This window comes from Sciurus carolinensis, unplaced genomic scaffold, assembly GCF_902686445.1.
Source record: "Sciurus carolinensis unplaced genomic scaffold, mSciCar1.2, whole genome shotgun sequence".
NCBI classification, from domain to species: Eukaryota; Metazoa; Chordata; class Mammalia; order Rodentia; family Sciuridae; genus Sciurus; species Sciurus carolinensis.
The window spans coordinates 716,334-741,774 of record NW_025920202.1 but is presented as its reverse complement, the minus strand read 5'-3'; the positions used below and the strand labels follow the sequence as shown (position 1 = coordinate 741,774).

Genomic DNA, 25,441 nt, shown 5'->3' with positions numbered 1-25,441 from the left:
TACTGAGAGTCTGGACTGATCTAGATGTAACTGTGAGAAGAAACTTCAACTGAACTACTGACATTCAGGACATTACATTTTTATGTGAAGTCACAGTTTATAGTCTTCAAGTACAAATTATGTCAGTAACTCTGAACAAAATACTTATGGGTCATCTGATGTATGCATCAGGGTCAAAATTTTACTTATATTACTTAGGTGTTTTGTGAGTAAATAGAGAATGATTCTATAGAAAGCAAAACAAAAATTGTACCATGAACTTATAGTACCAAATAAGGCATTAATCAATGCTTTCTTTCTGGGAAAAGGAGCTACCAAGATAAATTCTAGAATTCTAAGTTCTACACTCATTTTATTTACAATTCAATGCTACTTCATACTTTACTAATTTTTCTTACTGAATTTTAAAACTAATATGACAAAGAAAGGGAGAAATTTAATTATATTAGGTCCCAAAATATTTAAGAATTGTGTGTATGCTTTGTATGGAATCTTTATTGTGGCAAATACTTTGAGAAATTAAAAAGAATCATATAGTTTCTCCCCTTCTCACTTAAAAAATAACCTGGGTGTATGGTTAAGTAGCGGCTGTGGTTTATATTTTAGAAAGTTGTAGTTCTTGTGTTCATCATGTAAAGAAACAGCTGGCCAAGTTTCCTGGATGGAGTTCCTGAATTTAAATATATATATATATATTTTTTTCATGTAAATTATACTATGAACATATATGTAGGCATTACTAAGAAAGTGCCTTAGAGAATATATTACATTTATTAGAAATTTATTTCAACTGAAATTAAAATGATGAAAATTATAAGTAATTATGGGCTTATTTTTGGACTGTGTAATGATGCTATGGATACGATAGTGTCTGGCCCTTTTTCTACCCAGAAGACACCACCTAAGCTTGAAATATTCCTTAATAATACACTGAAGGTCAATTTTCAATAATATTTCTCCTCTCTTCTTTCATAAAATCTTTATTGCAAAGATGTAACTCTGTAAATATAAAGAAGTTACAAAGATTTCTTCATAATAATTAAGCCAACTGTAATCCTTAAACATAACAGCTATTTACATTTGTCTCAGTAATAAATTTTTAAAGATACTTTTTAGAGATACAGCTTAATCCAGCTAGTCAACTACAGGTGAAAATCACTGGAAAAAGACTCCTCCTGTTACATAGTAGTCAGAAAATTAAGTGCAGTTCATCTTCCTCAGTTTTTCCTAGGAACAGATGTCTTCCAGAAGCCATTTCAAAGAAAATGCATTTGACACCCCTTCAAAATACATCACAGGAGAAAAAATGAAAAATCCACTATGAAGCACAAGAAATTCTCCTTAAAGAGTATGTCTCTGGAGGATTTTGTATTAGCCTGCTTATAAATCTCCTACAGAGATTTTTTTTAAGATCCAGGTAATTTATTAACTTTTACCTTACTCATCTCAAATTTCATATGGTTCATAAGGTTAAATCATTTTTATACTTAAAATGTCTAGCTCCCCTGTGCTAGGAAGGAATAATATAATAGCTAATAGTGAATGGATGCTTACTATGTGTTTGAAACTTTCAGAATTCAACCCTTTTCTCACTGAATCCTTGTGTAATCATGCACTGAAAGGGGCAAAACAGGAAGGAGGACCAACAAATGAGATTGTTGTGGTAATTTGGGAGATGATCATGGTCTGAGCTAAAGCATAAGGTAACAGGGATAAAGGGAAGCAAATAATTCAACACTTTCTAAAGCAGGAAGCAGAGACAATATGCAGATTCAGGGTGGTGTGTGTGTGCATGTATATGTGTGTATGTGTAAGGGAAGAAAAATGAAGGAGGTTCAGTGTATTGACACTACCACATATGAGCTGTGTGAATACTCAGGAGCTTAAGACAGTTCTTCCATTAAAAATCTCACAATCTAGCAAATATTTAAAAATTCTGTAAAATCTAATTTTAAATATTACAATATTATACAGAAAGTAAATGATATGATTGAAATGGAAAATGGTATAGTGGTCCCTTGAAAAATTAAAAACAGAATTACACTGTGCAGTTATTCAACTTCCAGATCTAAACCCAAAGAAGTGAAAGCACAATCTTGAACAGATATTTATATGCCCACATTCATAGTACTATGTTTACAGAAGTTAAAATATAGAAGCAACTGCAGAGCCCTTTGATAGAAGAATTGATAAACAAACTGAGGAACATATGTAATGTCTGAAAAGAAAGTCCTCATGACACAATCTACAACATGAACAAATCCTGAAGATATTATACTAAGGAATAATTGAAATAAGTCAGTTACAAAAAATACTGTGTATTCCATTCCTAGAGGTAGTAAATTTCAGAGACAAAAAGAATGGTAATTTTCAGGGACTGGAGAAAGGGGTGGAATAGGAAGCTGTCAAATGGGTACAGAGTTTCAGTTTTGCAAACAGATAAAAGTTCTGAAGACAGAGATACGTGGACAATGATGTGAACATATTTAATGTCTGAACTGTACACTTGAAACATTAAAATGAAAAATTTCATGTTATACATATATTACTGGAATTTTATAAAGAGAAAAATATGTTACACAAAACAGATTTTATAAAATTGCTCAAGGTAATGGTAGAATTATATAACTTAGTACATGAATACAGAAAACAAATGCGACCTCCAGTCAGAGGAAGGAATTGCACCCAGAGGCTAGGTTGTATTCAGGAAAGGATTTATGAAAAAAAACTTTGTTTTGAAGGTTACAAGGCACAGGTTCTGGTTAGAGCAACGGAATAGGCAATCTGGATGGGTGAACTGATACGAACACAAAGAGCAGAGATGGGAAAACCCAGGTTATTCTGAATACAGTGAGTAGGCCATTTAGCTAAAAGGGGATATTTTCATTGAGAAATAGTTTGAAATAGTTGGAAAAAGTAGTTTACAGTCATTTTATAAGAATCTCTAAGTACTAGATTAACAAATGCACTTTATAGATTAATGAGTGCACTGACCACAAAGGTATTTGAATAAGGGAATATCAAGATCAAGGTGATGTGTGAGAAGGATGGTTATGGTTATTTTGATTATTGTTTTTAGAACAACTTAAAACTGGTAGATTTTGATGAATATTAAATAATGATAAAATAATTTTGCCTTCAACTATACTGTCAATCAATATTTTTCTAATTTTTTAATGTGTTAATTAATATAACCTTAACATTATGTACAAAACAATAAAGTAGTTATTGTTAAGTATTCCCATTTATTTAAGTATGAAATCTAAGACACAGGCCAGTGATTTAGATAATGGAATTGGTATTTAAACATAGATAATGTTGATACCATTCCAGAACTCTTTTTCACTACTTATGCTGTGACTTTTTAAAATAACTTTTAAGATCACTATTAGTATGCCCTGTGTTATCAGCAACAATTTCAAAATTATAATTCAGTAATTTTAATCTATATATATTTACCACATGTCAATCTGCATTGAGTACTCTGCAGAAACAAGAAGCACATCAGGTGACTGATACCACAGTGTGACATCACTTGAGTAGGTCCTTTGGGAACTGGACATGGATCTGGCTAGTCCTTCATAGGGAGAAGGAAACAAAGAATTAAATGTGCTGAAATCCATTAAGAATATAGAGGATTTCTTAGTTCCTATACTCACCATGACTCCATTCTCAAGGATTCTGAGATGGTTACTCCATGGCTTCTTGAAGCTTCAACAAAGTTGGTTTTATAAATTTTATCTTAATCTAAGCTAAAGATGCTTTCTTTTGTCCATAAGTCATGGTGCCAAAATTGTAATTGAAATTAAATTAATCCAAAATAGGTCAATGACACTGAAATACACAATTTAACTTGCCACAGTTATAACCTTTTATCACCTTTAACATAATTCTAACTTTCACTTGCTATACCATTTTTTTAATTAAAAATCCTGGTCATTAGTTTACAATCCAGTTGAGTTTTACTGACAATTTCCTTGCATAAGTTCATTAAGAAAAGGTATCCATGGAATATAAATTATGATACATTCCATACTCTTCTTGTTACATGGATAAGTTTAGACTAAGAGAGATCTCATTGCTTTTGAGTATTACTAATTGCTGTAAATGATGCAAAACACTTCCCATCCCTTTGCCAATTTAATATGGAATACAGTAATTATCCAGAAATGAAGACTAGAGTTATTATCACTCTAAGTTTCTAAATCCTGATAACTTGAAGAAGGAGCAATTTTGAAAGGTACCTTAAAAAATAAATTAATTTTTCCCCTATATTTTATTTCAAACAAGAGAGAATTTATTTAGGCTGAGATTACTATTACATATAACTTTATATTACACATAAATTTACATATCTGATTAAAATATGAAAAATAACAAAAAAGTTAAATTAATACTTTATTACATTGGATAAAAATTGCATAAGCAATATCAAAAAGTTAAATCATGGCTAACAGTTTAAATAGAACAAGGTTAATACCAATTTATTTATTATCAATTTTATTATTAATCTCCCAAATTTGAGAAATAAGGACAACAAATTATTTTCTATAATTTTTGGTAATTAATAAGATGGAGGGCAGTTTTCTAATCTGCCTTTCAGGTGCTTAGATGGAGTTATAAGGAGGTAACAGACAGAGCTATAAATCTGCTTATCCTATAGCTTTGAAAGTTGTCAATTGTAGTTCACCGAATACTTTACTCTGTTACTCATGAGAAGATCATGAACTAGCATGCTTGTTCAAATAGATTTCTGTTCTACAATCAGAATTTTCATATTGGTATGAAACAAAATAAACAATCTCTCAAACTCAACTAACTAAATATCACATGATTATACACAAGCAACTTTTTATTATTAATGAAAATGACTATATTGTAATTCCTAAACCTCTGATTTTCACTGAAAAAAAGGTAGAATTTTCATAAGGATCTATAACAATTTACAGTGTAAAGACTCAAATTTAATTGGCCCTCACTTACTTGAAGCCCCAAGTGTATTTAGTACATAATAAAATATATAAATAATGAAAGCAACAAAGATGATTGTATTATCTCATGGGATAATCAGAATTTCTTTTCTCTCTTTTTTGTTTCTTTTTCTTTTTTCTCCCTTTTTTTTAGTACTGGAATTTAACCCAGGGCCACTTTACAACTGAGTTATTATTTTGAGTTAGATCTTGCTAAATTGTTTAAGGCCTTTGCTAACTTGCTGAGGCTGGTCTTGAACTTTCAATCATCCTTTCTCAGTCTCCCAAACCACTGGGATTGCAGGCATGCATCAATGCAACTTGCAGTAATCAGAATTTCTTAATGGCCTATGAGAAGATAAAATTTGCTTTGCTTTCTTTGAAGAACTTAGAGCCAAAATTTGAAGCACTCAGAGTATTCCCAGATAAAAGTGGACTTTTGATGGTCCTTGACATTCTTTTTGCATTTTGAATACTCATGCATGGTTTGTCTGTCACACCCATTGATTTTGTGGTTATGTCAAAGAGCAGTAAATGCAGTTTGACAAAGAGAGAAGGGAAATAGCAACATAAACTATGTTCAAGAAGAGACTGTATAATCTGTGCAAACATATGTAAATAACTTGCAATTTTTTGTTTAAACAAAGGTGGCGCACTCATTTTCTTTTTAAGAAAGGAAATATAAATAGGAATTTATGCTTCAAATAGCAAAATACTAAGTGAGTAGAAGTATACAAATTGCCAAAGACAAATTCACCATTTAAAAAGTAAATTTTTAATCCATTACTGGGAATTACCTGAAAAACTCATACTTATAAAATTTAGTGAAATTTTCCATAAGTGAATCTATTGTAATAATTTGTGAAAAATTAAAAATGCAATTTTGGAAAACTGCATGGGTTTTTAAAAACTAAGTTCTATGAAAGCATTCTGAGAATAACAAAAATTTCAAAGCTACTCTGCAAAGTTCTTTCTTCTTCTAATAGAAACAATTTACTCAAAACAAAAAGGACATCTAATTTTGTCTGACTTTCAAGTCCCTTAAAATAAGATTATCAAAAATGATATAAGTAAAGATCTACCAATTAAATTATTAAGCACATAATAAATGCAGTCATGGTGGCAAGCATACAAGGGATCCCTTTTCAGAGGTGGTTTTTAAATTCCTGGGCCTTGGGACATATTTTAAGTTCTCAAAATTGATTAAAATCCCCAAATATTTTTTTCTTATATTTATTTTATGTTTGCCATAAAATGAGAAAAAATTAAAACATTTAGTTATGCATTAAAAACACCTCTCATGTTAGCACAAATAACATTTTTTATGAAAATTTTTTTCAAAAAAAATTAGTTTAGAATGGACTTTTTAACATTTCAGTAAATGTGTTTGGAGTTTATTTTGAAAGAAGATAGCTTTTGCTATTTGCTTTTGCTTTCTATCTGTTGTGATATGTTGCTTTACTCCATATCATAATATATCATAATATACATAGGTATATGAAGAAAATAAAATCTCGCAGATATAAAGTTTGAAAAGAGGATAAACTTTTAAAAAGTATTTTCTAATTGTGGATAGTGTTCTTTGATATATTAGAATTAGATTAAGTTTTTTCTCAAAGGTTATATGGTAACTGAAACTCTATCAATAAACTATTCATATTTATATTAAGATTCACTAGTCTATCTTGCACTTTAAATGAACCTTTTACCAACAAAATTCTATAATATGAGGTTGTGATAACTGGAAAAATATTTCTTCTTGAGTTATAGATTAAATTTTTATATAATTTTATCAAAATAAGAAAAGAAAAACCTCTATTTGTTAATATCACCACTGATCTCATCAGAAAGTTTCTAAGTAGTGGGAAGATATTAACTTAAAGTAGCAGATCTAAATTTTCAGAATCTAATTTGTAATTGAAAACCTGAATTTTACTATTGGCAAGGAATACCTGCAGTTGATTTCCTTGAAGTGACAAGTTTACTTCATACATTTTCAAGAAAAATCTGCCAAGTATCTAATTCTGAATAGCCACAGTTTTTCTGTTGGTCACTTTTTCTAGTAAAATGATGTTCCTTGAAAAGTCAAAAAAAAAAAAAAGGGTTAATTCAGCGTGGAGCCAAACAATCACCCAAAAATTTTTATTTGAGATAACTATAGTATTTCTGTGTGCAGTCCATGTGTTTTTTATATACTTCATATTTCATTATACATACACAACACAGAAATACTAGTCATTTACTCATGAAGAAAATTTAATAAATTAATGCATTTTACTGCTCTGCAAAATATTTAAGTGTAACTGAGACTTTTTTTCTCAGTGGTGAAGAACACCATGATATACTTTGGTGGCACTGCTTGAATGTATACCAGGAAAAAGCAGTTTTATCCTTATTGCTTCTGGATCAACAGTGCAAATATTAACAAAGGGAAAAAGCTAATAACATTTAGTGCACTTCTGCTAATATATTTTATACCTCTGGACAATCCTTGAAAGGGTATCAGAAACCAGGAGTCCATGGGCCACAACTGGGAACCCATGTCTTTAAGTATTTGTTGCTAACAATGAACGTAATACACCCACAAAATTCTGTCAAATATTGTTCAGTGGGCTCAGAGAAAATTTCCAAACTCACATTAAAGTGATAACACATTGTGACAATGGTTGTTCTTTTATACCTAATCACCTGGAAGTATTGATAAGTATTTAATCATTCCATACCAAAATCTGCTAGCTTTATTTCCCCTTTTTCATTAATGAGAAGGTTCTGTGGTTTCAAGTCTCAATGCAACACAATTCTTCTGTAGTAATAAGTTAACCCACATAGAATTTGGTAGATAAACAGCTACGAAAGCAAATAAGTAAAAATTAGTCTTACAGATATCAAGATATAATTTGCTATTAGCATAAGCTATGGTAAGTACAAAAGCAACTGTTCTGAATTAGTAAAAGAAAAAAAAAACAAAAAATTATATCATTTTAAGGACAATGCCTTTTCCATTTTGTGTTGTTTTCCTCAATTTTAGTTCATTGTTCAATCTGAGGTTTCTATCATTATTGTAAACAGTGTCTATGAAAATAAATATTATAAATATAACAAAATTTTGTTTTCATAGTGATAGTTTATTGATTAGAGAAAGCAGCCTAAACAGATGTATCCTCTATACTACTAAAGCTTATAGTTTGATTATGAAATTCCAGTATGTGAATCAAACACAGGCACTTCCTTCCTGAAAGAAATAAAACTTCTAATCTGGGGCAGTACCTTTAAATATGGCATTGAAGGTGGTGGCTTTATGTAAAGTCTCAGGTATCAGAGAGAATGGGGCTGCATACCCTGGCAAATTACCAGTTATAAAAATAACTCAATCAGCTTTTAACAACTACTTCCTGGATATTTTACTTTTAGCAACTCCTACTCAGTTTTAAAATCAGCTGTGATAAATTTTAGCAAATGGCATACAAAAAAATATTAAAAAGATAGTGCACCATCATCAAGTGGGTTTCATCCCAGGGATGCAAGGTTGGTTCAACATCAGAGAATCAATTAATGTCATTCACCATATCAAGAGACTTAAAGTCAAGAATCACATGATTATTTTGATAGATGCAGAAAAAGCATTTGATAAAATACAGCACCCCTTCAGGCTCAAAACACTAGAAAAAATAGGGATAGAGGGAACATTCCTTAACATTGTAAAGGCCATCTACGCTAAGCCCATGGCTAATATTATTCTAAATGGTGAAAAACTGAAAGCATTCACCCTAAAAACTGGAACAAGGCAGGGATGCCCTCTTTCACCACTTCTATTCAATATCATCCTTGAAACTCTAGCAAGAGCAATTAGACAGACCAAAGAAATTAAAGGGATATGAATAGGAAAAGAAGAACTCAAACTATCTCTATTTGCTGATGATATGATTGTATACTTAGAGGAAACAGGAAATTCCACCAGAAAAACTTTTAGATCTCATAAGTGAATTCAGTAAAGTAGTGGGATATAAGATCAATGCACATAAATCTAAGGCATTTTTATACATAAGTGATGAATCTTCAGAAAGAGAAATCAGGAAAACTACCCCAATCACAATAGGTTTGAAAGAAATAAAATACTTGGGAATCAATCTCACAAAAGAGGTGAAAGACCTCTACAATGAGAACTACAGAACACTAAAGAAAGAAATTAAAGAACACCTTAGAAGATGGAAAGATCTCCCATGTTCCTGGATAGGTGTCAGGGGCGGGCTCTGAGGGCCCCAGAGCCACACCGTGGCCTGATCTCTAAGATGGCGGCTGGCAGCTTGCCAAACATAGCTGCACTCATAAACAAGTTTTAGGAAGTAACTCTGATTGGCTGTTGTACGTGAGGTGATCCTGGTATCTGCCTGAGACTATTCCTTGATAGGCTGACTTTCCTGGTAGTCTACTCTCTGATTGGCTGATGTTCTCAATATAAGTCGGAGACTTGAGGAATAAAGCAGCCTTTTGGCTTTTTGGTTCCTGTGATCCAGAGCGTACGTGTTGTGATTTTCTCCGCGGGCAGTGGGCGATCATAGATAGGAAGAATTAATATTGTCAAAATGGCCATACTACCAAAAGTGCTATACAGATTCAATGCAATTTCAATTAAAATCCCAATGATGTACCTTACAGAAATAGAGCAAGCAATTATGAAATTCATCTGGAAGAATAAAAAACCCAGAATAGCTAAAGCAATCCTTGGCAGAAAGAGTGAAGCACGGGGTATCGCAATACCAGATCTTCAACTCTACTACAAAGCAATAGTAACAAAAACCGCATGGTATTGGTACCAAAATAGAAAGGTGGATCAATGGTACAGAATAGAGGACACGGACACAAACCCAAATAAATACAATTTTCTCATACTAGACAAAGGTGCCAAAAATATGCAATGGAGAAAGATAGCCTCTTCAACAAATGGTGCTGGGAGAATTGGAAATCCATATGCATTAGAATGAAATTGAACCCATATCTCTCACCATGCATGAAACTAAACTCAAAATGGATTAAGGATCTCAGAATCAGACCAGACACCTTGCATCTTATAGAAGAAAAAGTAGGTCCAGAGCTTCAACATGTCGGCTTAGGACCAGACTTCCTCAACAGGACTCCCATAGCATAAGAAATAAAAGCAAGAATTAATAACTGGGATAGATTCAAACTAAAAAGCTTTCTCTCAGCAAAGGAAACTATCAGCAATGTGAAGAAAGAGCCTACAGAGTGGGAGAAAATCTTTGCCAATCATACTTCAGATAGAGCGCTAATCTCCAGAATCTATAAAGAACTCAAAAAACTCTACACCAAGAATGCAAATAATCCTATTGACAAATGGGATAAGGAAATGAATAGACACTTCACAGAAAAAGACCTACAAACAATCAACAAACATATGGAAAAATGTTCAACATCTCTAGTAATAAGAGAAATGCAAATCAAAACCACCCTAAGATTCCATCTCACCCCAATTAGAATGGCGATTATCAAGAATACAAGCAACAACAGGTGTTGGCGAGGATGTGGGGAGAAAGGTATACTCTTACATTGCTGGTGGGGCTGAAAATTAGTGCAGACACTCTGAAAAGCAGTGTGGAGACTCCTTAGAACACTTGTAATGGAACCACTATTTGACCCAGCTATCCCACCCCTTGGCCTATACCCAAAGGACTTAAAATCAGCATATTACAGATACAGCCACATCAATGTTCTGAGCTGCTCAGTTCACAATAGCCAGATTGTGGAACCAACCTAGATGTCCTTCAATTGATGAATGGCTAAAGAAAATGTGGTATATATATATACAATGGAATATTACTCAGCCATAAAGAATGATAAAATTATGGCATTTGCAGGCAAATGGTTGAAACTGGAGAATATCATGCTAAGTGAGATAAGCCAATCTCAAATAACCAAAGGATGAATGATATTGCTAATAAGTGGATGATGTCACATAATGGGGGGTGGGAGGGGTTAGTGTTAGGTTTAGAGTTAGGGTTAGGGAAGGGGGCAAGAATGGAGGAAGGAAGGACTGTATAGAGGGAAAAGAGGGGTGGGAGGGGTTGGGGGAAGGAAAAAAAATAACAGAATGAATCAAACAACATTACCCTATGTAAATGTATGATTACACAAATGGTATGCCTTTACGCCATGTACAAACAGGGAAACAACATGTATCCCATTTGTTTACAATAAAAAAAAAAGTCAAAAAAATCAGCTGTGATTCAAAGAGGGGTAATGCACTCTAGTGCTCTGAAAAAAGCAATTTTTATAATGCTAATTTTAGAGGTTTTGTTGTGGATTGTGGTGAAAAAAGAGATGTGGAACATATCTTGAATTTCTGGGGTTACCAAAAATAACCTAGAGTACTGAAGATTCAAGAGGTAACTTTTGTTCACTTGTAGATAAAAAATAGTATCTGAATACCAAGAATAAGCCAAGGTAGCAGATGATTAGTGGCAGTAATGCCTTTGGTGGTTTTTTAGAGGGGGTGTAGTAGGGATTGAACTCAGGAGCATGTTACATCAGAGCTATACCACCAACTATTTTGCATTTTAATTCTGAGACACGGTCTAATTAAATTGCTTAGGTTGGCCTCAAATTTGTGATCCCACTACCTTAGTTTCCCGAGTAGCTGGTTTGTGGGCATGCACCACCATGCCTGGCCTGAATAAATTGTAAGCTGTGAAGTCTTCAGATTCCACATAATTATTTATGTGTTTTGAAAACTCTAAAGTCACTACTTTATCATACTCCTGGTGGGTACCATTGGGGTTACAGTGGTAAACACTGCTACCTTTCAATATATTCCTATTAAATTTTACATTTGGGAAACATTAAATGTGATTTTAACAAACAATAAAATACTTTTCAACTATTTAGACCTGATTTAAAAGACTTCTCAAACCTCTGTCAAATTATAATTATAGGCTATTTTCTTTCCAAATTATTGCTGATATAAAAGCAGAAAAAACAGAATTTTAAAAACTGAGATCTACAGATAGCCTTCACAACACCTTACAAAGGATAATGTAAACTATGATGAAAACAAACCTCATGGAATGTATATGTAAATACTTTTAAAGCCTTGTTTTAAAATTCTTAGCAATGTGCTAGCAATATGTTCAGACCTCTCTTTCAGTAACAGAAACTGACTTTCTTTTATATTTACCAAATTCACTATTTAAAAAAAATGTAAGTTTGAAGTTACTGATTTACTATCTATAGAATTGTAAAGGTCTCAAACACACCAGATGGGACATTTTATTTTCAAAATAGGTTTCTATAAACTGTTGGTAAACTTTGGAAAAATAAATCTTTGAAAATGTAAAATATACCACTCAGAACAAAGAAGTCTTTAAGAACAGAAGTATGTCAAGTTCTTTTATTTATCTGATAACTTCTAGGTTTCTTCTGTATCTGATAATTATAGAAAACTTCTTTAGCATTATTTGAATTCTTAGATGTACTACAAAAACACAATTAACTTATGATTTCTGTTAACAATACAGATAGTTACTTCAAGCAAAGGAATCACAATAACTATAAGTTTCTTGTCTTTCATAATGCATAACCCTGAAAATTCACTGTTGTTTTATAATTAATACCATTTAAATATATTAGGGGAGTTCACCATTTAAAGGTGGCCTTTGGCAGAATGTATCCATCATTTGGATTTATATCAGATAGTAAAATATACCCGCAGATTTATTCTACACATATAGGACAATCAGTTGTAATGTGAAATAAATATCAAAAATATTTTAGAAGACTTTTAAATGAAGCAGTTTTACAAAAGTATGATCCTAGGAAATCTGTAGTAGAGTAAACAGAAGTTGAGTAAATAAGCCATACAGAAAATTGCAAAGACTGGTTCTGAGGTTGGTATATTACACTGTGCAATCTAGCTCATTTTCTTTACACTTTAACAGTACACAATAAAGTTACCTTTACATTGTGCATACTCATGATGTTCCCACAGTCATTCATGTACTGTTTTAGGCCTTTATCCTAAAAAATCATAACATTTTACTACATGATGACATAGTTTTCAGAATGTATGACTAATTCACTTAATAGTGTTTAATTTTTTAAGAAAATAGTTTTTCAGGAAGAGATACAGAATGCACCACCTAATCTATTTAAATACCAATAAATAAACAAAAATGACCCTGAGGCTATTTAAAACGTCTATATTTCTATTACTAAAGCAAACTAAAATACTGAGTTTTTACTAAGAGCTTACCAGATACTCAAGGAACAGAGTAAAAGATTTTTCTGTGTGAACAACATCTTGTAAGATTACTATGTTTGTATGTTTTAAATAATTTTAAGAGTGAAACTGTAAAACAGAAATGAAAGCCAATTGTTTAGTCTGTGGAAGGTAAGATTTTACAAAAATATGAAGTAAGTTTAACATATAAACCTACTGTGTATAAAATTCTCTTAAGTAAAAAACAGTAATTTTCCAAGGGGATTAGTAGTAGAAAAACTAAATGTATCAACTTTTTCTTTTTTATGACTTTGAGTTTGATATTATAGTACCTGAAGTCTTCTCTAATATTACAACTCTCCATCTTCTGCTGTTTTTCCTTGAATGTTAACTTTTGAGCCTCTAATATTAATTATAATACAAATATGCTTTTTTCACCATGTTGCTAATCAGTAACATGTTGCCTCAAACATTATTTATTTATTTATTATTTATTTATTTTATTTATCTATTTTGGTACAAGGGATTGAACCTGAGCCACATCTGCTTTTCTTTAATTTTTATTTTGAGGCAGGGTCTAGCTAAATTGCTGAGGCTAGTTTCAAGCCTGCCATCCTGCCTCAGCATCCTGAGTCACTGGGATTAAAGGCATTTACACCATGCCTGATTTAAACCAATTTTGAATAATTCACTTTTTAAATAAAATGGTATAATGACATGTTTATAAGCAGTTCACTTATTTCTTATATTTAATGTATGCAGCTAATTTACAGTTACCATGTGTCCCATGTTCCAATATATAAAATTTGTCTATAAGATATTTATCTGTCAGTACTTTTAATTATATCATAGTATTTCACTATACATTAAAAAACAATTTCTTTCCACTGAATATGTTACTTTTAGAAATAATTTTTGAAGATCTAATTATCTTCTGGTCACCTATTATTTCTATCTGCTTTTATTTATTAAAATTACTCTTATACAACTTTGGTTTTAAAATAGTCTAAATAAATATACCTTCTCTTATTGCTGTACTGGGTGTGCATTCTTCATTTTCCAAACAGAGCTCTTTTAATTCCACCAAATTCTCTGTCAGTTTACTTCTTCCTTTATAAACTGCTGCATATATGCCCTATAAAACATATTTTGGAGGAAAAAGTCAAGAGTACCATAAGAGGGTAACAATGAAGAACAATAAAGAGACCTACCTGAATTTCTAATTTGTAAACATGGTGAACTCCATCTTGCAAAGAAACTCCACAATGTCCAGTATTAGACTTTCTTATAGCAAAGATGACTTTCAGTTACATACGCGCAACTTTCAGGTTTTTGTAAGATTAAAAGTGTCTCAAAAGTATAAAACAAGAATTTAATTTACTTTTGGTGTTTTATTTCAAATTAAGATTTGGATCAATAGTATTAAAATCAAAGGTGCATTCTCTGTAATGGTATATGAAGATTGTCACTGAGCACATTAAATGAAAGAATCATTATACTGTTAAATCAAAAGAGGTTTTACCCAGGTTTCCAAACTTTTCAAAATTTTTGCACATTAGTTATTTAAAAAAAGAAAGAATATTCCCTGTCTATTACTTACTAAGTCTATTATTTTCCTTCCTGCTGTTTCTTTCTATTACTTCTACCTTTTTTTATTACTTACTGTTTATTATTACTTTTCACTTATTATTTTCTTGCTCTTTATTACTGTGGAAGATAGAATGTTTCTAAATTAGTAGCATTACAGACAGTGGCAAGTTAAAGAAAAAAGCATAGTTTAAGATTGTCTTACCATTCAATAAATATTTTATTTCTAAAGTTATTTTAAGAAACTTTAACTCATGCAATTTCTCATGACAGCACAGACAGAAGACTGCTAGGAGACTAAACAAACAGATGCCTATTGTGTTACCAAGAAAGCAAAATATTTTCCATTTCTTTCAATAAAATATTGTAAGCCTATTAAAAATTACACATTTCCTCTCAAACTGATAGGATACTTTCAAGAATTGAAAGTTTCATTCCTCCTAATTTTGTTACCTTTTCAGAGCAAGATATAATTCTTTAGACAATCATGTTCACAATTTTCCAGGTTGGCAAAACCATACACTTAGATGATGAACAAGAAAGTCTTACATTTTTAAAATAAGAATTTACTTACCTTTCCAAGTTTTTCTAATTTGATGTAGGTTTCCATCTTCCCAAGCCCAATTTCTTACTGCAGCAAACTATGATAAGTTGAGTATTTATTCTTAAAATTTTATCTCTTTCTCAACATCTAATACTCTCCAATTCTACATTGTTTAAGAATAAAATAGTTGGTTACAGACAAATTGTTGAACATCTCTCATAGTTCAAAATATACTTGATGTTGGAATATTGAAAAGGTAAAAGCATCAGTATTCATAATTGAAACAGTCAACCTACCTTACATATGGATAGGATAATGACCTGCTGTGAATGCCTTATTTTAAGAACCCAATTTTTAAACTACCACAGACTTTAAGATAATAAGAATCTTATAAAATTACTATTGGATTTTTCTTTTAACAAAATCACAAAAAAAGCAGGGCTGGGTATATGGCTCAGTTGTAGAGTGCTTGCCTTGCAAACACAAGAATCCAAATTTAAACTACCAGTTTTACTTTAAGATACTAAAGAATCTTATAAAATTACTATTTGATTTTTCTTCTAATGAAATCACAAAATATTAGGGCTAGGTATATAGCTCAGTTGATAGAGTGCTTGCCTTGCAAACACAAGGCCCTGGGTTCAATCCCCACTACCGCAAAATAATAATAATAATAATAATAATAACTTTCTGACCAATCTTTAAATTTCCATGCAACCTTGAAACCAAAAAGGTGGTACAAAGATGAGTTTCATGTTCTTCAGAGACATATTTGGGTAGCCCTAGGATGGCGGCTGGCATTGAGCCAAGAGGTGGTACATAATTAGTGTTAACATGGCGTGTGATCTACTTTTGCCTGATTAGTTAATGTCTCCTCTGCACTAGTGGTCAACATATATTCTTCATTGTTTCTTGATTGGTACTGTGGCACATGCTCCATCCGTGCTACTTAATCCTAAGCTGATTGGCTGCCTTAGGTAAATAAGACAGACCTATAGGAAGCACCTCTGATAAGTAGCACCTCTGATAGATTGCAGAATGCAGGTTGCAGATGGCAGAACACAGGACTAAGCAGTCACCTCTAGGTCACAGGTCACAGATCCCAGAATGAAGATGGCAGAGTGTGGGGCTCACAGGTCACAGATCACAGAATGAAGGATTGGCAGGACTAAGCAGACAAATGTAGATAGCAGAATGAAGATTGTAGGATGCAGGCCACATGCCGCAAACTACACACCGCACCTCCAAAAAGCGACCCAACTTTAAGAAGCAGTAGACCTTTGATAAGTGTAGCCTCTCTGAAAGAGTAGCACTTCTAAAATTAAGCAAAGTCTCTCTTCCTCTAAGCAAAGTCTCTCTTCCTTTAAGCAAAGTCTCTTTTCCTCTCAAAGCCTCTCTTCCTCTCAAGCCTCTCTTCCTCTAAAACTAAAAGTAAGCAAAGTCTTTCTTCCTCTATAAACTAGCAAACAAGCAAACAAGCAAGGAAGTAGCCCAGATAAAGATAATAGAAGTAGTTCAGTTCCAGTCCACCTCTGATAATTACTGCAAGATTGTTGCTGCAGGTGGCAACAAGGTTCTCCAATCATAATACATTTAAAAACAAAACCAATTTACATTCTACTGTAGATCAGGAAACATGCAAACACAAATCCAGTAATGTAAGTCTCATTTTCTCTCCTTAAAAGTTTAAAAGTGAGTTCTTAAACTCTTTCTTTTAAACCTTAAACTCACTAATTATTTTTTATGGAGTCAACAAATGAGGTAGATGGAATATATCAAAATATGTCACAAAAACAATATATTCAATATATATTTTAAAAGAAAATTTTAAAAAGTATGCAACCTTTACATCAAAGATTGGAAAAACAATATAGACAGGTGGAAAATAGGAACTGAAAGAACAAAATTTAAAAAAAATATTAAACAGAAGCCAAGAATAAGAATTTCCTTAAAATTTTTTTCTAAAATACCTTTGCAATAGATGATACAATAATAATCTAAAAAAGGATTCACTTCTTTTGTAGAAGATGCTAATGTCTTTAAATAAAATGCTAGTGAAAGGAAATAATGCATAACTTCAGTTTTCATAGGTATATAAATCATTTAAATTATTAAAATATTGCATTGTACTCCAGCCCTAGAGAATCAAATTTGCAATTTTTCTGGAGCTGTCAAATAAAATAAAACTGATACTTGGCATCACTTACTACTTTAGACAAAACAATAATCTTTCCAAAGTTGAATGGCCAAAAGTAGAAGAGGTTCCACCAAGGAATTGTTTTTTATACTTTGTTACAATGACATATACCAAGTTAAAATGATGTAGAAAACTGCAGGTTCAACTAAGAAGTGCTTAATTCAATCTCAAAAACTAAAACTCTAATCATAGGTACTATGCTACTACATGACTAAAAAACTGCTTCCATTGCTTTTATTGTTACCTTTTGCTTTATGTATATGATGCTTTTCATGAAAAACATGATATTAGAAAAATGAAGTTTTAAAACATCATATACTACCTACCCAGGTACTGCTTTGTATGTAATTATTATTTACTAAGTTCTTGCTTTCTACTACCAATAGTTGTGCAGAATAATGAAGCAAAACTAAAAGATACAACAATTTCCAGAAACAAATGAAGATTTTTACTTCAGTATGGAAAATGTCGCCAACAGTCCACTCTCTGATTCCAATAATTTTTCACATTATATTAAACTTTTACAAGTTTAAGAAACTATGATAAAATGACATTATTTTCTTATACATGTGTGGTCTTCAGATGTTTAAACTTACAAACATATAACTACTGCATTTTCAACTTAAATTTTAAGTTTTGGGCCATCTTTTACTGAGGGAAAATAACACTAGGTTGAAAACAAACATAAGCCAATATAAACAAAATAATGAGTATCCATGAAAAAAATGTATATAAAGTCATTGTCTATAATAAAGATAAGTTCAGGAGAAGACATGACTGACCAAGAAACCTTTTCTTCTCACTAGTAGGGAAATTTTCTTACTCATTTGTGTATCTTAAGCAAATATTAGAATGCCCTTAATATGAAGTACACTTTGGTCTAGTGGTGATCATGACAAAAACAATGCAGTTTGATTTAAAGATTATGCCAGTGAAAAAAATAGGTTACATAAGTGATTGACTATAAATTAATGGTTTGAAAGATGAAAAGTGACTGTACAGTGTAAGGAATAACTTGAAAAGGATACATGAAAGACTTAAGAACCATTCTTCAGAGAATAAAAATTAATGACATTAGAATATACTGAAACTCTTTTTTTTAAGTAACTGGTTGGCAATAATTAACTGTGTATTTCAGCTAGCAGAGGGGATTTTGAATGTTCCCAAAACAGAGAAATAGTGAATATTTAAGGTGATAGATATGCCAGTTAATCTCATCTAATTAGCACACATTTATACAGGTATTGAAATGTCAAAATACCAAATAAATCTATAAAATTATGTGCCCATTAAAATAAATTTATATATAAACAAAAACAATTATTATACTGCAATTATGAATAATCAGTCTCTAATATAAACAGCATTACTGAATTCCACCCATGCAAGCAGATGGAGAATTCAAGCAAAAGGCAATTACATTAGTGAACTATCAGATCTTAATTCAAAGAGTAAAGCATACTGCAATATCCCCACATTTTAAACCCCAGATAGTAATTATTATAATTAATAAATTTTTAATGGAATATTTAGAAAAATGTGATGGCATTTTTATCTGCTGAACACAAGATTAACAGCAGATATAATCACTAGCTTATTTACATGCTCTCCAGTGGAAATTATTCAGAGAACAGAAGACAATACTCATTTACTCAACATTTACCAAGCACATTAGTTGCTGAGCATACAGTGAAGAAGACACACATGATCCCCACTTTCCTGAGTTCACAATCTAGAATGAGTTGCACCTTATTTTGAATTAAACCTTTGAAAGTTGCACAAAAACAGAAATGATAGCTAAAAAAGGTACAGTGAACTTTGTATTTTAATATAATATAAATACTCCCTTAATTCTGCTTTCCAGACAAAAGACAATTATTTTTCTGATAGTTCATTGTTCTAAGAAAATACTTCACTTTTTGACAGTCCATATAAATTCCTATTCTTATAGCTCTTACAGCAAAAGCACGTGAACACTAAAAATGTACATACACAAGATAAATTACAACTTGTAATAGTTTCTCCTATAATTCAGTGTACTTTGTAAGCAGTAGCAAGTGTAACAAGAGAGTTTTAGCTAGCTTTGTTTCTAGCAACATAATTCATGCATCACAGTCATGAAACTGTATTAATAAGGTGGAGATGCATTTCCATTTTAGCTTTAGAACAAGAGAAGAATATGCTGAGGTTCTACAGGCGCCATGTTAAAGGTGAGTATGTATTGAAAAACACTGTGGACAGCAGGAGGTTACTTCAAACACCCATTACCCTCCCTGTGAGAATTACTGAATTGTTCTGTTTGACAACATTGTGTTTTGCTTGTTGACATGTGGGAACAGAAGAGACTGAAAACCTCAATTTTACTCACCATTTTTTTCTTACAAAAATTATCAGTATAGGGATGAGAAATCCACACAGAGGAAAGAAATAAGAACTTCTAATGTGCTAATATCTAATTTTAATATGATGACATTAATGTTCATATAGACTTTCATTCTATTGATGAAAAAAAAAGCTCACAAAACTTGTACTGGGTTTGCTATTATTGGAAATGCAACAAAACTCAGATGAATTCTCACTATTGGCATATAAGGTTTCCCATTAGTTTAATATTTTACTGTGTTGAGAATACTTCATTTATTATAAGCCATATATAAGTATTACATAATATTTCCCAATCCAATAATCAGTATCTTTAATATGAGATATTATTACTAAATATAACATTGTATTGTGGATGGGATTCTGAGACAAAAATGGTTGGTAGTAAAAAGCTAGTGAAAGCTGAATAAAATGTGGAGTTTACTAAATAGTAATGTACCAATATTTGTTCTTTAGTTGTACAAAATGTATTAAAGTAACCTTCTACAAATAATAGGAATAACTGGGTATGTGGTAAAATCACTGTATTACCTTTGTAATTTCTCTGCTAATCTAAAATTAGAACAGTTTAATTAAATAGAAAGTCAATAGAAAGGATGAAGTTAAGAAAAGAAGACTGAATACAAAAAAGTTTATAGGTATAACAGATATTTCAATAACCCTGAGCAGATGAGATGGGAAAAAAATGGCAACATGATTGAAAAGAAGAGGGTAAGTGCAGACAGATTTTCATGATTGTTAATCAGAAAATGGGGGAGTTTCAGGTTTACAGCATTTGGTTTTTCTATTATGTAGAAGAAATCAGCTCCTTGCTTAGAGTAAGACAGTGCTATATGCAAAACTGAGGTCCACTTGAGGTAGATGACCATGGATTTACAGTAGATCCCATCAGCATTCCCTGTCACTCCCTCCAGCAAAAATGAATTCTAGGAATAATTTTCTTAATTTCCATCTAAGACAAAGGGTAAGTTATGCATGGAAACTTGAACTCTCAATAAATGTGAAGAATATTTGTTTTTACCCAACTGCTTTCCATCCATTCCTACACTCACCCTTGATCTTATAAATGAAGTCTAAGGTTCAGATTTCTATATTGAAGAATAGACCTCGCTGAGGAAAAAAATCTAATTTTAGATACATAATGAATACAGCATCTATGTGAACTTGAATTCTAAGTGTTGTGAAAAATAATTTTCTTTTCCCATCCTTTTTCCCCTAACCCACTCTTTTGCCTATGTCCCACCTTCAAATATAAACACAAGGTAAAGATGTTTCATTTGAATAATAATTTTTAAATATATATTAAAAATCTGCTTAGTAATGTAAATGATAACAAAAGGAATTCATGGATAGAAACCAAAATATAGCTGGGATGATTAATCTGAAACTTATAAGCCATTTCAAAATCAAAAAGTATGGGAAATGAATAGGAACAGACAGCAATAATTTGTAAAACCCCAATTACTAAGCATTCATAAGAGGGTTTCACATAGACACAAGAGACAAGTCTTTTTAAATAACAGCTTTAAGAACTCTATGATAAAGGTTGGGGACAGAGTTCATTGGTAGAGCACCTACTTAGTATGCTGGAGATCCTGGGTAACCCCCCAAAAAAGTTATTACATGCTATTAAATCATTATTTTCTTCCCAATCAGAACAAACATAATTGAGAATTCATCTAAGTACAAATCTTTTATAAAAATTGATAGCCAAAGAAAACTTTTGACCAGAAAAAAAGTGAAAAAATATATTCTAAAATGTTATAAGCACTGATGTGCAAAACTATGATAATCACAGACATGTATCAAAATCAAGTTGATTACGCTTTACACTTTGTCAGTGTGTTCAGAGTGTATACAGAATAAAGTAATTATACACTTTAGAATATCTAATCAAAACAGAAGCTTTTGTGAATAAAAAAATCCCATTATATAATATATGGAAAGGAGATAAACAACTGTGAGAACCTCACAGGTAATCATTAAGTTCCTCCCTCAGACACAAAGTTCAACTGGGTACCATGTCCTGTCTACTTTCTCTTCAGCATGACCTCTAGTGTCTGAGTTCTACTATCTATTTCCATATGATGGCCACACTATAATTTTGAATAAGTTCCTCATTCATCTACAAGCTTCTTGTCTATCTTTTTCTCTAGTGCATTGTCTCTATTTTTCCTGAAACTCTTATTTGAAAGAAAAGTGTGATCATGTCAGTCCTTGTTTAAATAAACACTTTTTATTACATGAGATGTTCAGACTCCTTGACTTGATATGTCATGCTTTTTATAATCTGGTTCATCCTATTCTTTCAAATCCTATTTTTAAAATAAATTATTACATATTGACCCTTCTTATCTGTTGCAATTTTCTTAATATAACATACATATTCCTATCTTGGGTTTATTACATAAAATTTTGAATGCTCCTCATTCATAGATTCATGTTCAAATTGAAAAATTTCTACCAATGTTTCAAGGACCACCTCAAGTGCTTCCTTCTCTGAAGTATTGTGATTTGCAGAACACTTATTTTTTGCCCATTTTATTTATTACAACACTTTATACGTATCCCTAGTAAAGGACTCTAGTCATCCAAAGACAATATGCATCATCTGAACTTATGACAATATCAAAGTGCACCAGGAAAAGCTGTCCTTTCAATGACAACTGCTACATTCTAGAAGATGTTTATAAGATATAAAGCTGACAACGTTCCTCTATGTAGAATGTAAATAATTCCTATAAATCATTAAGGAAAAGGTAGAAAAACCAGTAGAAAATAGATAACAAATTTGGGCAATTAATTTACAAAAGAGGATACCTAAATGACCAACAAACATATTTAAAAGTGTTCACTTAGAAAATAAAATGCAAAATAAAACCACAATGAGACCACTATTTTACCAGAAAAGTTAAAATTAAAAAGAAAAAGCCTCAAAAATGGGCAAGAAGACCAATCAGAACAATCATACATTGATGTTGGAAGTAGAAATGTGTTGGAAAACTGTTATTATATTTTCTAGGAATACTGAATATGTATATACAATATGAACCAATATTTCCATGAAGTGCTTACATATGTTAAGCAAAAAACATCTGAATTTGAAGTATCCAAATGAATCTCAAAGAGATATAACTGAAATCACATTTTTTGAAAAGAGGACTTTGCTAATGTCCTCTAGAATGATGTCAGACTAGATTTCTGTAATTTAAAAAAATCACTTTTCCTGAACAGGGAAACAAAAATGAATATTCTGTGGAGCATAGAATACTATGATTAATGTATACTTGCCTTGGAATAGTAATTAGGAGAAAGGAAATATTCAGAATACAATTCATTAATATAATTATAACAGTTCTCCTACAGGTGTCATTTACCTTCATGAAAATTTTCAAATTGCTTTATTTGCTTGATATATGTGTGTGTGGGGGTGTAAATGTGTGTGTTTATATACAAAAAACACACATACAAAGGTATATTTATATATTTTTAAAGTGTTACCTCCATTGAGATCCATTTATGTTTTTGATTTCTGTGACAAACACCTGTAGGTGACTGAACTTCATCAGATGACTTCCCAGAAGCTTGGTCACTCTCAATATCTGATACCATTTGTAGATATTTGTGAACAATATCTGTATCAGAAAATGAGACAATATTTAACTTAACAAATATTTTATCCTACTATGTAATTAATTATTATTGCAGGTAACATATAGACAACCAACATACAAAAACCAGAGCATTACCATCTTTTATAGTTGAGTTTTTATGTGTGCAGTTAAGAGATCAAAACATTAACTCAAAGCCCTGACCTGGAGTGTTTTGATTTCCTCCATAGCATAGTTCTTGCTACCAACATGACAGAAAATGTGTAACAATGGAAAGAACATGCAGTAGCACACCATTACATGGTACTCTGTAATAAATATACCACAGAGGTAACTCTTATGACAGAGATAACAATAGTAAGAAGCACTGGAACAATCAGAAATAATGACTCTTGCATATTCTTTACTTTAGTTTTTGAACTTAATTATAAGTTCATATAATTAAAAAATAACAATAGCCATGTTTAACAGGCAAAATTGCTGCAAATTTAAGAATCATCTCTTTGTGTGAGCTGACAGCAGCACACCATTCTGAGAGTCGCACCTATACAGGTAAAGGCTACGTACATTACCTACAGATATAAACTGCATGAGTACATATTTCCAAAATTTATGAAACACATAAGGAAATAACCTGCCATGGCAAGAAAGAATGCAAGCACTAGAAAAAATGCTCAGAAACTTTAGAAAATAAAATTATCTAATGAAACAGTAAAATTTTTATGTTTAGCTGGGTGTGGTGGCACACACGTGTAATGCTGAGGCAGGAGGATGGTGAGTTCAAAGTCAATCTCAGAAAAAGCAAGATACTAAGCAATTTGGGGCAACCTTGTCTGTAAATAAAATATAAAATAGGGTTGGGGATGTGGCTTAGTGGTCGAGTGTCCCTGAGTTCAATCCTGGTTCCCCCAAAATTTTTCAAAAACTTTTGAATTGTTGTTTAAAAACATAGCATGTGGCAAAAGTCAAATCAAACATGAATAAAAAAAAAAACACCAGAATTGTGATTATGGCTAAGTGATAATGTGTGCTCCCAGCACATGTGAGGCACTAGGATCACTTCTTAGCACCACATTAAAAATAAAACAATAAAGGCATTTTGCTCATCTGCAACTAAAAAGTTTTTGAAAATTTTAAAAGTAGACACCCCAAAAAATCATCAGGGAAGTAGATATAAAATAAACAGAAACTTTCAGATATGTATTTTCCTGGATATTTAAAAGGACACAGTAATAAAAGAGTAACAACTGAGGTGATAATCTAATTATTGTACTAGTCTATAGTGATTATTTCAAACTTTAATGAGGTATAAAATTAAATTAAGTACCATCCTAAGCTGCCAATCATTTTGAAATTCTGCATGTCCTTCTTATGGGATTTGTTTTCTTTCTGATGGACACATATTCAAATATTACTTCTCTGTAGTGTCAACAATACCCTTTCTAGAACCTTCCATCTTTCTGATATTCTTCCTACTCTTAATTTGTTTTTTAATTGACAAAGAGAAATCAGATAATAAAGGCTGACGGACTAAAACCTTACAACATGCATATTCTATAAGCAGAAAGTTAGATAAAATAGACAAATGAACAAATTACTAAATCTGCTTCCATTTCTGGGCATTGCCATGAGGGAGCCAAGGCTTCCTCAAATAACACTGTGGGGTCTCTGCAATTGAGTTTCTTGAAAGACTCCATGAAATGGTAGAAGGAGGAATGTTTGCTGTGAGATCATGGAGGCCTGCCAGTTTTTACCACAGGCTCTGAGGCTCACAGTAATTGAAAATCCTTCCATCACCAGCCCAAGATTCAGGATCACAAGAAAAGGACTGAGAAAGCAAAGCCAAAGCAGAAAACAAAAGTTGTAACAGAGATCACTACATATAAACTCATGTCTAAGACTACTCATACAAAGCCAGTT

General features: G+C 31.8%; 1 pseudogene; it reads right to left on the bottom strand.

Annotated features, from left to right (window-relative positions):
* The window catches only part of LOC124974996 (cyclin-dependent kinase 17-like), a 29,385-nt pseudogene extending 4,235 nt beyond the window's left edge, over window positions 1-25,150 (bottom strand).
* Window positions 25,151-25,441: the final 291 nt, after the last annotated feature.